This window comes from Phyllostomus discolor, chromosome 2 (genome assembly GCF_004126475.2).
Source record: "Phyllostomus discolor isolate MPI-MPIP mPhyDis1 chromosome 2, mPhyDis1.pri.v3, whole genome shotgun sequence".
Taxonomy (NCBI): Eukaryota; Metazoa; Chordata; class Mammalia; order Chiroptera; family Phyllostomidae; genus Phyllostomus; species Phyllostomus discolor.
This window is the reverse complement of record NC_040904.2, coordinates 182233645-182252137: the sequence shown is the minus strand read 5'-3', so window position 1 is coordinate 182252137 and position 18493 is coordinate 182233645. Positions and strand designations below refer to the sequence as shown.

General features: G+C 35.0%; 1 protein-coding gene across 3 annotated transcripts in view; it reads right to left on the bottom strand.

Annotated features, from left to right (window-relative positions):
- SOX5 (SRY-box transcription factor 5) overlaps window positions 1–18493 on the bottom strand; it is a 931891-nt gene that overhangs the window by 443592 nt on the left and 469806 nt on the right. The window contains exon 1 of one of the 3 annotated variants that reach the window (XM_028531943.2): window positions 7632–8388. The exons of the other annotated variants lie outside the window; for them this stretch is intronic. The gene's annotated coding sequence lies outside the window, so the exon portion shown is untranslated. Of the gene's footprint in view, window positions 1–7631; window positions 8389–18493 lie in introns of those variants that run through there. 3 annotated transcript variants of the gene reach the window in all.

Sequence of the window (18493 nt, the reverse complement as noted above, 5' to 3'; positions counted from 1 at the left end):
TAATGAATGTATGCCTCTGTGAATGATTGAAGATTGAATCACATTTTAACTAGACTATATTTGTAAGTCCCTTTGGATGACATAATTACAATTCAAGCCATACACTAATTAGCAGTAAACATCTACTTACTATTTAGTCAGTTGGAGATATATATAGAGAGAGAGATATAGATATATCTATATATACATAAAATTTCTGAAAACAAATAATTGAAGGGGCGCTTTATCCAAAAAAAGAATGTTAAGAACCTAAATCAACAAATAAGTTCATGCTACTTAGGAGCAAAACCAATCATATTTTATAAATAAATAAGCATATTTTATTTTAATAAGAAATAATGATGGTGGGAATATATTCATATAGAGAGACACAGCAAGAAAATTTAAAATACAGTTTTTCTTCCCAAACAATAACATTTGTAATAACAAATTCATATTGCTTTGCATTTTATACTTTTTAGCAATTTTTCATACTTAAAATTGAGATGTCTCTTCAGCAGTTTTATACAACAGTTAAACATACCTTAATGGGGTATTTACCAACTTCTAAAACTTTCCCAATATTTATATTTGTATATATAAAACTCCATTTGCCCAGCTTTGCCTGACCAATGAATCCTTCATTGGTTGGGGTGAGCTCTTAATTGCATTTATATTTTTTCAAAACAATGGACCATTTACTTCAACTATTATTTTTCTTTTAAGTTTCTATGCTTTCTTAAAGTTCCTGAATGGAGAAGAAATAAAGAAAGAACCCCTGTAAGATTTCAAAATATAGTATTTAAAGATAAATTTGTTTTATTTAAATAGGTAACAATAAGAAATATTGATGGTTCAAACTTATCGCATCTATGCTGCGCTTCACATGTGCCAGGTTTTGTTCTAATTTCTGTATATGTACTCACACAAGGGAAATAGGTGTTTTCACCTTTGTTTTATGAATGGCACACTGAAGCCCAGGAGGGTGAAGTCATATGCCTCCTTATAGTGTGGGTAAAGGAAGGGGCTGAGCTGTGAATTGAGTCAGTCTCGTTCTGGAGTCCATGCTCTACATAACTGTGTTATGCCAACTCTGTAGAACACAAATAGTGGTAATTTTTGCCTAGTTCAAGAACAAAAATATGCTCCTCAGAGTATGACTTTCTGATGTAGGCTAGTTTCTAACTTCCAAATTATTAGTCTTCTTAAAAGTTATTTATGAATTATTATCTTGGTACTCTGACTGCACTAACATCTAAAATACTATATAATGCTCCATTTCTATGCATCTTGAGAAATTGGAATAACTCTCACACAGCAAACCAAAAGAGAAAAAGCCTCAGTGTAACTCAGTATGGCTGGAGAGTTCCACGAACTGAGGCAGGGGCCATGTTATAAAGAACTATGGTGACAGCTAGGCCTTCTTGACTTTATTCAGAGGTAAGGAGGAACCAGAAGTGCTTTTAAATACACTTGGCAGTGTGAAATCCATGTTTCTGAAGGATCATAACAAGGGAAATATTGAATCTAAGCTGGGGGCAAAGACATTATTTAAGTGCTGTTACTGTTACTAAGATATAAGGAGGCCCAAATTAAAGTATTTAGAGTGGTAAGAGGAGAACTGGACAAAAATCAACAAATATAGTAGATAGTTTTGATTTAGCCACTTATAATACTGGGGCTACTAGTGAGGTAATAAATTATGGGAAAAATTAGAGTAATAGCTAATATTATATAAACATCAATCTTTTGACATTATTTGACTTTCTAAAAAATAACCACAGTCAGCGCAAAATAAGCCACAGTGGTGAACAAAAATAGATAACATTATAAATATCAGTTTTTGTCATATACCATTATGACATTGAAAATCCATTAAAACCTGCATTTTTAGATAGCATTTAAAAGAACTTAGTTCCTGCAAATACTAGTACTTTAAAAAAGTTTACCTATAATAAAATCATCTAGCATAACCAGTAAAGTATTGTTATAGCAAAACTTTAATACACTAGAAATTTAAGATTGAATATATTTTTCTTGTTCAATTTTTTAAAATGCAAATATAGGTGACATTTTTAATAGCAAATTTTGTATGAGGAATTAGATCAGTGTGCTAGCATTTCCTGCTGTTAACTGTAGCAGCTACCAACAAATGACACTTAAAATTAACTCATTTGTTCATTCATTCATTCATTCATTCATTTGTTCATTCAATAAGACCATGCCAGGTGAGTAGTGGATGGGTAAAGTCGCACTAAACTCTTTGGGAAGTCTAAGTGAAAGAGAAAGCATGATTCCTGTATGAAAAAAATTTAAAATTTAACTAAGGAAACTAAACACAGGTACATCTCTTTCTAACAGTAGCAACTGAACATTTTTTAAACAGAACATTTCATTTAAATTTTCAGACTATATCCTCTTCTGCCACTTATTAGGACTAAATACAGCAAACAGGTCATATATTTCACACTTTGTTACATTTGAATTTTGTGAGAGTTTTCTCGCGGGGGGGTAGTATGAAAGGCTCTAAAATGTGAACTCTCAAACTGGATGCTGAATTTGGGAAGATCCTAAATTACATTTGTGAGAAGGTCTATAGACTTTAACAAAATTTCAAATGATTCCATGATACCAAACAGGTTAAAAATCACTGTTTTTTTTTTTTTTATCTAAATAGAAAATGAATCTAAACCACGTTTTCCCAAAGCCAGCTGAAGTAATGTTTCTAATTTATTTTTTCCCAAATGTCTTTATGATTTTACTGCAGGATTGGAAATAATAAAAGATCACCCAAAAAGCACTGCCATAAAATTGCTCATAAAATACCTAGCCAGTCTTGAAATTTTCAGTTGTAAAATTCAAGATTTGTATAAATTATTTATTCAAGATTTTTGATGTCTGACTTTAAAAAGTACTTTGAAACTCTAAGATCAATACAAAGTGAAATTATTTTAAAAAATTATCAATCCAGGCACTAAATAAATAATAGTTAAAGTCTCTATGCTTTTATGAGAATCCAAATTATAATGTCATTTTAAACCACAATTTTCTTCGGTGTCAAAATGTTCCATTTTGAAAACCAGAGGTTTCATCTAGATGGAATAGTTCTCACTGGCTTTCCAAAATAATCTACATCTATGGACATAAGTACACAGTAAATGAGAAAATAGTGACTAACATTTTCAGAAATAATAGAATTTCTTAGGACTTCATTTAATATCTTGTGGAGCATGGTGAGTAGGAATAAATCCAAATTTCTAGGGAATTTACTTGTAAGTCATACAAATAAAATATTTAATCTCAAGGGTCTGCAATCAGTACCTTTTTCCTACCAAATGTAGCCCAGTTGTGTAAAAGACAGATACAGTGCCACCTCACTCTATACCCGGTTTGGGTTGGAATTAGGAGATGAGAACCTTGCCTCCTTGTTTTCAAGGATGCTTAGTTGGGATTTACAATTTGCAGATAAATGTTTTTACAACTCATATACAAATTTTAAAGTCCAGTCTCTATTCAGAGACCCTAAATTTAGGACCGTCAGCTATTAGAAAAACATAACTCTTTGAAAATCCAGGTAATTTTCATTTACCTTGATGGAGAAAGTGAAGCATTTCCAACATGCTGATAGTCACATAGTTATGATTATTTTAAAGAATCAAAGAATCCTGTTCAGCTTCAAGAGAGTGAGTGAATGAAAAGGTATTTCATTTTTCCAAACTCCCTTCTCATTTCTCTAACACAATACACTGAGACACAAAAGGCAGATTATTAAATTTGAAATGACTCTACTGGTTTCTCTCCCCTCTCTGGATGCCTCACCCGCTTCGCCCACCTCGCCCTTGCCTCTCAGCACATCTGGTAACCATGTGTGGTGGCGCTAATGAAGACCTTCCTGAGTGAGTTACAATTAGTTCCGACTGCCACGTGCTTTCCTGGGCAGTACCAAAGTCAAAGACAGGAATGGGGGTGAAGGAGAACCAAGAACTCTTTCACATCGCAAAACAGAACTCTCCTCTGCCCTGAGACTCTCATCACCACCACTCCAAAGGAATTTTTGGAAAAAAAGGCCCTTTCCGAGTTCCCTCCTTCCTTTTCTCCAAGCAGCAGTTTACCCAGCATGATTGAATGCGACAGGCCAGCAACAGAACTTCTAGGATCCTTTGAACAATAGAGAATTGTTAAACAGATGCCATTTCCCCTTCTGGTCCACTGTTATATTCACCTAACAATTTTATCTACTTCAATAAAATAAATTTGGGTGTTTACCTATTTGATGGATTAGAGGGAACTGCGGAAGCAAATGTACTGCATACAATTAAGCTGCTTGAAAACGCACACTTTTGTTTACCCGAGGCCTCTTCCCCCTTCTCAATCAAGGTACTAATAGAGCTGTTTTAAGTTTCAACAAGGACCATATTAACTGTGGGTCTCCACATGAAACAGAATGCTAAAGCCCAGCATCTCCTGACCATGTAAGCGCACAAAGTCTCCCAAATCCTGTTTTACATTTCTGTCTGAAGTCACAGTCATTTCTTTCCAATGCTTTTTTTCTGTATCTACAAAATTATGAGTTCTCAATAAATACTAAAAGATGGCAACAACAGTCTTTGCGAGAGGATTCTAAGTGACTCTCAGGGAAGAAAACTCAATATAATTATTTTTGGCAACTTGTACTTAAACCTCATCTTAGTGACATCTATTGTTTAAAATTTTACCAATTGGGGTCTTACGATATGCATTTAGCCAACAAATGATAACAACCACAGTTTTCATTTCAGCCTATCATATAAATCACGTACACACAGTCAGCACACAAACCCATATGCCTATGAACAGTTAAAAAATAAACATTTACAAATAAAAATTTTAAATCACAAAGAAACTGCTTTTCTATACGATCCTTTGAAGTTATTACAATGTATAAGCCTCTCTAAACTGAAGAAACATAGCAATAAAAAAAAAGCATAGAAGAAAGTTATGGGAATAGTTTTTCTTCTTTTAACAGAAACCAAAACTATGTGCACACATCCAGGAGCAGTGACTGCAAATAAAAGGTGATAAGCATATTAGGTTAGAAACATAAAGCACAGTCCTTCAACTCATCTGGCACTTACATGTAAGCAAGTTACTGATAAAAGAGAGAAAAACGTCTCCCTCACTACATATAATTGAGAATATTTTAAGTTTACAGAAGTGAAATTTCTACAACTACTTCTGTCACTGCCCTCCCTCACCATCCCAAAAGCACAGGGTTGAACCGAAGGGCCCTCACCCCCAGACGGGAGGATGCTTTGCTCTGGGCCGGCTGCGTGCTCGGCTCCCATCCCTAGGCAGTCATCCCTCCAGACCCATCTCTGTTCCTCTCAGTAACGATCAAATTAAAACAAAAACAAAATCCTCTGCCGATCTTTTGAAAAGTTTTTTTTAACATGCCAGGATAACCTTAGTGAAAGGAAAATGTACACACACACAAACACATACAACACACAGCTTTTTTTAGTTGCTTTAACTGTAGTGATGAAAATATTGACATGTATCAACATTTCCAAACGTCAACAGAATTCTAAAACACAGAATAAGTTAGTTAGAAACACAAACACTGTATTATAGAATGACATACTTTTCACCATTATTTTTCTTTATTTTTACAAATAGGAAGTTGACTTTACTAGCAACAACGACAGTTAATGACAACCCAGTGAGTCATTGCCTCCTGGGTCTTAAGGAGGGTAGTTCCACATCTAAATGATAATTAATGCCATTAAACATTCCAACACTACACTTACTTAACAGCTTTGGGCACTCAAACTCTCAAATGCTTCCAGTGTACCTCACCAAATAATTAAATACCGCGAAGGCACACAGACAGGGTTAATCTGCGAGGTAACTGACCAGGATTGCTGGGGCCTCTCTCTTAAGCACCGAGTCCATCGGTATATTTACAATCGCCAATCACTTTATATGTTGGCATTATGTTTTTATCGAAGTGAATTATAAGCTGTATAAAAATTCAATGCCCAGTAATCCACTCCCCTGTTTTGGTTGACAACTCCTCTCAGTCCTTGTGCTGCTAAGGTTTGCTCTGCAACCTACTGCAGCTGCGGCAAGTTAAACTGCTTCCAAGTGTGATTCAAATTCATTTTTATAAACCATAGAGTTGGTGATATATATTATGATCAGAGCCCTTCTCTCAATATTTCGGGAAGGCAGCGGGAGGAAAACTGAGTAAAGTAATAAAGTAGTCACGTATTGGATAACAACTTTAAAAGTTACTTAAAACTGGTAAACACATAAAAGGATCTGATTTCTTGATAAAGGATTCTTTTAGAGTATGTACAGATGTTTAAATTAGCACACACATTCCATTCTTATCTCTCTTAAATTCAGCAGAATAACTGTAAGTCTTTACAAGGCATGTTATCAATGTAAAAGCAATAAAAAAGTCACCCTCTTGTGAATTACTATATACAGTATTTTACAAGAATGGCACTCACACGTTCCAAATGAACAAGGTTGTCTCTTTAAATTGTAGGCCACTGCCTGCACTCTTCATCAGTTAGCCTTAGCAATAGCGGGGAGGGGCAGGGAGAAAACAAACCATTTTTCTATCATTTGAACTCTCTTTGACCCTTGCAAGCTATTCAAGTATGCACTCAGGACAATTCAAATAAATAACATGAATACACGTGCACAGAGCAGACATATAGATAGCAAAAGAGTGAACCCTGACGAAGTAGATAGGCTGCTCTCTACAGATGAACCATCTCAGCCTGTTTCTTGGCACGGCCATTCACAGCACAAGTGAAATTCCCATATATAGAAGGTAACACCGTTTCATGAATTTAATCAATAACTCTGTGAATCAGGGTATAAAAACTTAGCGTGAATCTGCTACCACTAAAAGAGCTCCCTGAGTTCAGAAAAAGAGGGAGCTACCTTGTTCCTATAATAACTTAAAAAATTTTAATTCACGATCATAATTATACCAGGGGAGTGTCAAGGAGGCTGGCAAATATAAAATGCAGTGAGAAGTATATGATGAAATATATCATTTAAGTGATATTTAGTTCTAAATTTTCAAAATATTCATCTTCAACTTATTTCTATTCCAAAAACTAAATATAAAATTTTATGAAAAGATGTTACATCTCATAAATGTGTACTTGTACTTATCTATAGCTACAAGAATTATTTATTCATCTCTACTAAAATATTTCCTCAAAATAGAGACTAATTGGTATCTGTCTAGCAATTTCCAACACTACCTCTCCACTTTAATGGTACTACGTGCTATAGTTTTAAATGTACACTTAATAATAGTAATATTGGATCTACTGCAAACTTTTTTACACAGAATGCTGATAAAAGTAGTAACACAAACTTGACTGTTAAATGCATAAAGAATCATGCATGTCGTAAATACTTTTAGGATGCCGTCTAAAGCCAGTCATTTCTCTCTTTCCCTCAAAAAAAAAAAAAAAAAAGATGCACAAGGAGAAAAGAACAGAAATGAAGATTTAAAATAGGAAAAACCTACTTTGTAAATTTTCTTCATGTTTAGAGAGCTTTAATCATACAGTTTGTAGAAACACAAACAAAACTCTACCAAAATTAACAGAGGAAGATAGATATAAATGAGTCACTGAGTAAACCTTTCTTTCAGCCAGAAACCATGTGGATGTGAAGGTTTCCTCACAGCAAAACATGTGCCTTGAGTTCCCAGGAAGCTCTGTCAGTGGCAAGGACTTGGAAGTCAGTGGTCCTGAACACTCACCCCACCCAGGCTTTCCTGTTACCTTCTGGAGCAGTGACAATACTAACTCCAGAGACCGACTCAAGAGGGAATTGCTCTGCCGTGATTCTCGGTGACCCACAGAGCAGCATTTCACCACAGTCCTGTGACACGTGACTTGCGTAGTTCCACTGTCAGATCCAAAAATCCTAGTGGGGGCTCTTCCCTTTGTGAAACAAAGTAATTATGCAACCAAAGATTGCCACATTCGCGAGGCCTGTTGACATAATTGGGACTTCAACCTCCACTTTGCTTTGTATTTGTTTAAAAGAGTAAAAAGAGATCCAGGTAGAGCCCAGTGTAACTCAAGTAAAGGAAAAAAAAAGCAAAAGATGTTTTGATTCAGTACCCATAGTGGGAAATTATGTATTTTAGATTTGAAGCCTAAGTGAAAATAGTCAAATTTGTACTGTTCACTCTTACGTGGCTTGTGCTAGAGAATGAAGGAAAATTGGTTTGTCCACTATTTCTGAGTCTTCTAAGCTATAATATTTTCATCGATATTTATAACCCCCAGTCCTGTTTACAGATGTGTATCAATAAAATCAGCTTCCACTAACTTGCAGAACTTCCTATGATTTTTATGTGGATATACTAATTAAAAATTATAAATTATGATTATTGTTCTTAAAAATTATAAATTATTGTTCTCACAATTAAACTGGCCTTTAAAAGCTAGTTTATTCATTATATTTTCTTCTTATTCCTAGCTTCAAAATAAGAAAAATTACCTGTATTTATTGCATAGAGTATTTAACCTAAGTTTTATCAGGAAATAGACTTTAGGGGCTCTTCTCCCTTCTCACATCCCTGGTGGGATAAAATACCATTTCTAATGGTAAACACTAAAGTCAAAAAAAGTGAGCAATCATGGAAACTGTGAGTTTTTGCAACACGTGTGAGTCACTTATATCCCCAGAAGTATTGAAGTCTCCCGAAAAATCATGGACATTAAAAAAAAAACCCGATAATTTGATGGTTTTTTCCTGTGTCTAAGTATGATTGGCTATGACTAAATAATTTCTCAATTGCTAGACTAAAACAAGCCAAAACAAATAGCTTTTAAAATTAAAGTATATTGTGTGGTGGTGACTGTTCAAGGTCTCATTAAAGTCAACACTGGATAGGTAATACTGAGTTGAGTTCGAAGCAAAAGGCTATTCTTGGATTCATTGATTATAGGGGGAAAAAAACTTGGCAAGACTGCTGTAACTAAAAATGTCAATTAAAAATAAAATCTTCTTATTTATTATTAACACATAGGATATGGTTTAGATCTAATAAAAAAGAGAAAAGATATACACTTAAGGTAGCTAACAGTCAAATGCTTGCAAAAATGGTAAAATATTTTTCTAGATATAATGATGATAGAGTAATCTCACCACTTTCAGATCAATGAAAATTTTATCTAAATCCCACAATACATACATATTAATTTCCCCTGCTCCTTTTAAATCTTGTATATTTTTTCTACAGACATAAATCAAGGAGGATAATGTATGAAATATACCTAATTAAAATGCCAATAGAAAATCCATTCATTTAATCAAGAAACTTTTATCAGCTGTCTATTTTGTCCAACCTGAAGTAGCTCAGGAGGAAGCTAAACTACAGTGGAAGCAAACGCTTGTTTCCTAACCTTGCTCATCTTCATCTTATGGGAACTAGGTAGACATACCAATGTTTTCAATAAAAATTTAATTCAGGCAAATGGGATCAAACAGGCAAATCTCTAGCATCGCCCTGGTTCAATTATGTTAGTGATATTTTTTCCAGGAAGATAAAATGGTTTCTGTATGTTTGAAACCTACCACTGTGATAACTGTATGGTAGGTGTTTAATACATAACTATGGATATTATGAGACAAATCCAATGGACAAGTATATGGATAAAATTTAGTTCTAAATATTACTTCTTTATCAGTTAGACTTAGAAAAATAAACAGAAATTAAAGTTGAAAATATCCACGGTCCTAACGTTCTCACTGCATGACCTTAGACAAATTACTTAACGATCTTGAATCTTTAATTTCTATACTATAAAATGGCTTGTGATGAAACTTCATCAAGAAAAAGGATACCAAATTTATCAAACATAAATTCCTTGTAAATACTTGCACATGTCAGCAAGGATGTAATTGTAGCAAGATTATTATATTGTCAGAAGACATTATGTCCCTCAGTTGCTCATAATCTACATGAATATTTACTGATAACTCAAAAAAAAAACTCACGTTTTTGATATTCTCCCACATGTATTAAATACTTAACTGAGCTATAAGTTTGTAACACTTATTAAAAATTCCTTTAACTGTTTGGAATACTTGTCATTGGAGAAAAATCTTTGTAAATGATACCAAACATTTAATAAATTAAGTATAACTCTAAAGAATATTTCACAATTATCAGTCATGAAAGTATACGAATACTTCTTAAATTAGAAAACCTGGGCATCTAGGAAAACCTTTGTATCTGTAAAGGAACCAGAGCTGCTCAATGCCAAATATTAATTTTAATTGTCCTGAGGGTCTATATAAGGGGGGTTTCCCGAGCTTCTGAATCCTCAGGAGCTTTGTGTACCAGAAGACTCCCTAAGTACTTGTTAACTGAGCGACACCTATCTTAGGTATGTGTGCACTTTCAGCCCTTCTATCCTAAACAATGAAAATATTTGTCAAAATGAGAATACTGAAATACGAAACTCCAGAGAACTGCTTTCTAGAGATATCAAGAAAAATGTCAAATTCCTGGATTCAGAAGGCAGAGGGAGAAATCAATTTGGGGCTGAAGAAATGCCATCATGGTATTTGGAGTTCCTTTGATTAAAGACCATGTCTCTATCTCTATCCATCATCTCTATCTCTATCTATACATAGCTGTGTTACCATAACTACATATGTTACAGTCCTTAAACCATTCTTATGAATTTATCACTGAAAGAAAAAGAAAATCACTTCCCAAACTGTTCACATTGACAGGAGCCTAATGGTGAACAAAATGTTGAAAGATCCTTATAACAATTAAAATACACATAAAACAAATAATGCTGCTCAAGCTCAAGACAGAGCAAGATGCCTAAGTGAAAATTAGATAACATGCTTAGATAAAAATTTCTGTACTTGACTATAAAAAAAATTGTCAGTAAATCTTTAAAAATACTGCCCCTAAATTTCAGAAAGTCTTTGTGATAAATGAGAAACTAATGGATTTGGGTAAGATTTGCTTTATTCCATATAGGGGTTAACGATAAGTTATCACTGTCACTTACAGCTGCATTTCAAAATGAGCATCAAGTGCAATACACATAGCACCACGTCCTCTTGTCAGAGCCCTGAATGAATAACTGAAGTTTTTATTTAACATCTACCATACACAGCATACAGTCCTGAGCACTTCACCTGGGTTTTAAAGTGATTGACCAACACTGCATTTAACCCTTTTTCATACCTCTTCAAATACCATGAAATCAAGTTAGTGTAGAATTGGAGACAAATACAGTTATTACAAAAATGAGGGACAAAACGCAAACACACATAAGGCATACAAACGAAGAAGTCAAGTTTTAGGAAGACTTAGTATTATTGTTAGTTCTAATAAATATTCTTTAATTTTAGCATAATAATATCAGTATGTACCTTTATGGTATCATATGTACAACGTAGTTATAAAGCAATTAAAATGGGTAAAACGGATTATACAGTTTTTATCTTAATTTTGTATTTCTTGAATATTTCCTAATATTCACAGTAGAATCTAGAGTTCAATAATACATCAAGTGTGCTATGCTAAAAAAAAATTTGGAATATTTTTTCCTGACTAAACTTGTTCTGTTCTGAAGTTGTCTAACTGGACTTTCTTAGCATTTCTATAGATGATGTAATTAAAATGTTCTCCATATCCATAAAAATTATTTACCCTTTTAAAAAAGTATACCTAGTACCATTTGCTCAATGAAAGTCTGCCCCAGTGAATTCTACAGTTAAGTTGCATGTTGTGTAAAAAATTACTTCCTTTTAACTGTTTTGATCATGATATTTGATTTTATTGGGCATTTCCTCATGAAGAAAGGTAAAAAAATGACACAAATTAAATGTACTTTTCATCGTCATCATTGGCCCATACAGAGAATATTTTAAATTGGATTTCATCTTTTACTCATGGAAACAGCACAGTGCTGGCATTTGTAATTCCTCGTTTGTCAACAATTTCATTTTCCATTTTTGGGAAGCACACGGAATCTTCAGCAAACGTGTTTCTCAAAGAATGTGTTATGTAATATTTATCAAAGTTTATCCGTCATATCCTAAATATGAGTGTTAATGCAGGAGAACAGGAACAGATAACCCAATGTCAGACCACATAAACATGATGGCGACTGCTCTTCACCAGAGTCAGAGCTGACCTCAGGATCACACCACTGCGGACCACCTAAAGAAGAGATGAATTGTCTCCACAGATTTTCTGGTCATACATTTCCTGTGGAAAGGCAGTAATTGTTTTTGTTTAAAGGAAACATCCTGGCTTAGATTGAGCAAAAGTCCCATTTTCTGTCAACAAAAGACAAAGCAACGAGGTTAAAAGGTCAATAAATCGAAAGACTAGCCAGTATCTATCAGGCACCTGTATGTGCAAGTACTGAGGGCATCAAGAAAAAATTTTCAGAATGTCTGAGTTAATTTTCTCATTTTATTCAAATACTCTGCATTTGGTATATGCATAATATATGAACAGATTACTAAATATGTAATAAATGTAAATGCCTACCTTTTAAAACAAATTTCAAAGCCTATAAACTGTAACTTTCTGATTCAGAATAAAGCATGGCCCAACTGGAACGATCTGCTCCACCCACATACGTTTGATTGATTGAATAGAATTTTCCTACTGATTTTATCCAGGAGCAACAGCAAAGGTCCCCAGAGTCCACTGTGGGGTGTTTCTTTGTTTTCCATATTCTAACAATGCACAGGTTTCCTCACACAATCATACACTGCCCGAAGCAAATCTTCTTGAAAACTCATGATCCACATGAGTTTTCTTCTTTGTGAATATGGACGTTTTGATAGAATTGGAAATAAAGATATAAATGTAAATTATAGTTACCTCTTAAACTTGGGATTACTTTATTACTTTTTAGGGGGAGAATATCTTCATCTTCTCATGTCTTTTCTACTAGTAAAAGTAACAATAAATTTAATTATATAACCCTTTAAGTAAAGAGATCCATCACTTATATCACTTTCAATTGTATCTTATAACAAAGCACATATGCTTCATGGATTAAAGTTAAGGATTAAATTAAATAATCCATCCTAGAAATATGCAAGCAAGTGTTGCTAGGCCTTCTATAGTAAACATTCAAATAAATGATCTATTATAGTATTGTTATTTTATAAAAGGAATAATCATTATCTTTAATAGCACAATTTGCCTTGTTGGACAATCAACAATTTGCACATTACACATATAAAAGTATAGGGACATGCCTCTTATTTATATGTGTGCACAAAATATATTCATTGATTCATTTAATAATCAGATACTGAGTAATTTTTACATTCTAGGTACTATGACAGGTACTAGAAAACAAAGAAGAAGAACATAATACCCTTACTCAGGAAGCTTAGTTTAGCAGGTAAGTATAGTATAAGTCTGTTACATCTAATAGGTAAGTATAATATACTATGTTATATGCAACAAGAGAATTATGCATAGTATGTGTATTTTAAAAGCCAAAATACTTCTATCTTTTCTAGTCTAGGAAGGGCAAGGAGGATCACAGAAGACTACAGATTAAGACTTTAACACTTCATCCTGGCAAGTGTGGCTCAGTGGATTGAGTGCCGGCCTGTGAACCAAAGGGCCGCAAGTTTGATTTCCAGTCAGGGAAAATGCTTGGGTTGCAGGCTTACTCCCAAGTTGGGGGTGCACAAGAGGCAACCACACATTGATGTTCCTCTTCCTCTCTATCTCCCTCCCTTCTACTCTCTCTAGAAATAAATAAATAAAGTCTTTTTAAAAAGACTTTAATGTTTCTTAGAGACATTCTTTCAATGAGGCATGCTCTTTCTCTGAAGTATGTATATCCACTGTCATTATGGAACAAAGTGGGCAAAGGGGATTTCCGTCTCTTTGCAATAACTTCAAAATGTTTGATTGAAAAGCTTAAAACAACATTTCATTCTGAGTTGAAAATTTTTCTGACTCTGTCTAAATATGACTAGTATTCACCTTTAAGAAGTTTGCTATCTTCTTGACTTGCTATTCCTGTACCTAACTAGACATAAAATGCTTCCTTGATTGACTATGTGTCAGCCAAGAGACCATCCCATCACCCATCACAGTGCCTAATGTGTAGTATGCACTCAATAATGAGCATTTTTGAAGGAACAAATGAATGAATGAACTCTCAGTCCCTAACCATCTTGGAAGAGCTCTGGACAAAAGTAAAATACTCAGCATTGTTAATGAATGTAGCATGCTTTCACTATTTTTTATATATCTCTGGGTCTGGCATAAGCATTCAGAAGTTTCATTGTGGTTCTGAAACAAATAGTAGATTTCAAAAGAATCTGAGCAGGACTTGCAAACAACTAAGATTTGTAAACTGTCATGCTAGCATTGTATGGCCATGTATTCAGCAAACCATAGTAATTAAGAAAGAGGACCCTGGACCCCTGCTGCTTGGGATCCAATGGAGACCATAGCCCTAACTTGCCACTGACTGTTAAGTTCCTTCACCTCTCAGTGCCTCCGGCTTTTCAACTATAAAATGCGAGTACAACAATGCCTCCCTCTTAGGGTTGTTTTAAGGATTAGCGGGATTAAATATTTGAAATAACTTTAAACAGCACCTGTAGCTAGCAGGCACTACTGGAATTTGTTTACTAAATCAGCAGTCATTTAGAAGTCAACTTTCTTACAGATGGGGACAATGATAACCACTATGTATATCCGTTGAATTAAATTTGGCAGTTCCTTCCTGTGGCTCTTTTCAAATTTCAGTGTGCAGCCCAGAGATACTGGGAAATCAGTGCGTATGATTTTCATTCTGAAGCTGACTTGGTTAAAAGTGGCAGCCACACAGGTGTGTTTCGGCATTTACGAAACTCTGGTCTGTGCAGGGGAATCCCTCCCCAAGTTTCAGTCTTATTCTGAGGATTCCCTACTCATACAATCTGAATGTTTTCTGTGGCCAAGTTGTTGCACAGATTCCCCTCTGTTTTATATGTTTTGGTTTATTCCACAGCTATTATGAGTCTGCTGTCACTCTGGCTGTTTTGGTTTTGTTGTCTGTATTCAAAGGGGGCCTGTGGTTGTGTCTATCCCCAGCGTCTGTGTTTCGAGTTGTGCGGTTTGCCCCCTCTGTCTCTCATCATTGCTTTTGGCTCGGTCCCTTGACAGGAAATGAGAGATTTATTTTATCTGGCTTGAACTACATTGTTCCTTCCTGACTACTGGTGTTACTTCACTCTAAATAACATGACTTTGTGCTCACAGTCTGCCCAAGGTCAAAGCCTGAGGGTAATAGACACATTTAAGAGCAGGGGAGGAGAATGAGAGTATAACCAGAGTGGAGGAGTGGGCAAGGAAAGAATAAAAAAAGAGTACTGATGCAAAAGTTAAGCTTGCAGCAGGTCTAAATTTTCTGGCGGGCTTGACATGGAATCTGTTCTAAAGAGCTGAAAGGCGAACTTTTTTTCCCCTTCCAGATGTTATCAATTTACAGAGACACTATGAAGTGATCTAGGGCTGGAATTCAAATTTGGTTTTAAAAGAAAGCACAAGTTGTCTGGAAGGAGGGTTTACAAAGCTTATTGATATCTATGATATCGTAATTGTAGTGTGTTTTTAATAATTTAAATTAAAATAATTATTGGAATTCAAATATCCTTCTTTGGCTTGACTCAAAAATATGGACTTGTGATAGTGCATATGATTAATAAATTATTACAAAAAGTTAAACTTAATAATTGATGCCCAAACTTGGAAATTAAGCCATAAAAATTATTTAAGATTTTGTCTGAATTTAAGCATAAACAAGAATTTGTCTAAACCACATTTCCTGACCTATTCATGTTTTTTCTTCCCTTCATTTTTTCCCCTTTAAGGGTATGGATAAAACTTTCTTGGTTTCTTCAACTCCCTCTAGAATTTCAAAGGGTCAGCCGGATGACCACCCAACAGCACAGCAAAAGAAAACATCTCACTGTCACTGGTCATACCATTATGGTGATCTGAACCTCCCTGGGATACTTAAAAAGATCGAGAGACAGGGAGAAAACTAGCTAATCTAGACATATATTTTCTCCTGGTCTTTTAACAGATTTTCATGCCATTTAATAATAGTTTTGCCTCAGGAAAGTGAACTTAATGAAAATGAACTTTAAATGAAGCCAAAAGGATTTAGGTTACAGGTAAGGCCAGATTTTGCATGCAGAAAATCATTTCACATGGGTATTCCATTTGGGGGGGAGGGTGATGAAATCCTCTTTGCTAATGATCTTTCAACACATGTCATTATACACAGTAAGCTTGATGTATGCTGCAGTCAGGAGGACATCCCCAATGACATCTTAAAGACTGTATGTGTTTATGACTTATAATACCTCCCTCAGAGAGCCCTAATCTTTTCCATGGAACTATCTAGACACCACCATTCTGTGTTGGACAAGGGTCCAAATGTCTGCAAATGATACATTCTTTGTTTCTCCATGTAAATGCCTCACCTTGAAATTCTAATTGGAAATTATTCCTCAGTACCCCTTAAACTTACATGGTATACGTCAATTATATCTTAATTAAAACAGAAATATATTCTTCACAATCATACTTCCTTCTCATGTCAATTCTTTTTTTTAAGATTTTATTTATTTTATTTTTAGACAGAAGGGAAGGGAGGGCGACAGGGAGAGAAACAACAATGTGTGGTTGTCTCTCATGCTCCCCCTACTGGGGACCTGGCCCACAACCCCGGCATGTGCCCTGACTGGAAATTGCACTGGAGACCCTTTGAATTGCAGTTCATCACTCAACCACTGAGCCACACCAGCCAGGGCCATGTCAATTCTTTATGAGATGATCTACATGTGGAGTAACGCCCAAATTCTAAAACATGGTAGACATAACTGTATAAGAATTTCAGTAAATTCTCATTTTAACACTAAGTTACAGCAATGCCTTCTATACAGCATTTTGTTTTCTGATTATTAAATTCTCGACATAGTCCTACAGAGTAAACATAAAATTGTGATTCCTTTCTGCAGAGAGCCTCTAAATCAGCCAAGAAGCCCCTCACACAAGTACCTACCTCATCCTTGCAAGCTTTTCCTTAAGTCCATCCCTACACCTTGAGTACTCAGAAGCAAAAGCAAAGAATCAAAAGAAAATAGCAATTATTGGAAAGTTACTGTGTAATTATCAATGTGCTAACTGCTAGCTGCTTGCAAATACATCACCACGTTCAATGCACACAAACTGCAGACAAAATCAGTGTTACTATCTCCATTTTATAGATGTCAGAATGAAATTAAGATGTACTGCCCTGGCTGGTGTAGCTCAGTGGATTGAGCGCGGGCTGCGAACCGGGCACTGCGGGTTCGATTCCCAGTCAGGGCACATGCCTAGATTGAAGGCCATGGCCCCCAGCAATCACACATTGATCTCTCTCTCTCTCTCTCTCTCTCTCTCTCTCCCCCCCTTCCCTCTCTAAAAATAAATAAATAAAATCTTAAAAAAAAGATGTATTAAGCCATATACCTAAGATCAGAGTTCGAAAGTGGTGAAATTGGGATTCAAATTTAGGTAAGTCTAATTCTAAAACCAATGCCCATTCTCAATTCTAGAATAGGAATTAAAATGTCGAATTACAAAAATTCAGTGAGCTTACAGCCCAACTATGTCTCTCACCTGTACAAAATAAGGAGTTACATCTAACACAGTCCTTGTGCTCCTCAGCAGGTAAAACATAGGGCTACCAGCTGACCCAACAATTCTAATCCCATAGATGTGCTCCCGAAAGATAAAAAATATATATACACACAAAATATTGTATGCAAATATGCATAGCCACCTTTCCACAAAAGGTGGAAACAAGCTTGATGTCCATCAGCTAACAAACGGATAAATATGTTATAACCATACAATGGAATATTACTAGGCAAAGAAAGACGTGGAGTTTTAACACATAGCATGGATGAACCTTAAAAGCATGAATGCTAAGCGAAAGAAGCCACTCACAAAAGACCACGTATTACAGGATTCCACTTAATTTAAATGCCCAGAATAGAAAAATCTACAGAGGCAGCAAATAGATTAGTGCTTGCCTGTGGCTATGGGATTGGGGGAGAAATGAGGAACGTCTATTAATGAATATAGGTTTTCTTTCTGGGTGATGAAAATGTCCTGAAATTGATTGCAGTGAGGTTTGCACAACTCTATGAATATACTAACAATAATTTAATTATCTATTTAAATGAGTGAAATGAGTTTATATACAGATACATATACATTACATCTTAATAAACCTGTTTTTAAAAATTGTTATTGATTTTTTTCTAGAGAGAAAGACATCAATTTGTTGTTCCACTGATTCATGTTTTCACTGGTTGATTCACAAGAATCAACACTGACCAGGGATCTAACCCACAACCTTATTGTATGAGAACCAAACTCTGACCAACTGAACTACCCAACCAAGGCAATAAAGTTCTTACTAAAAAA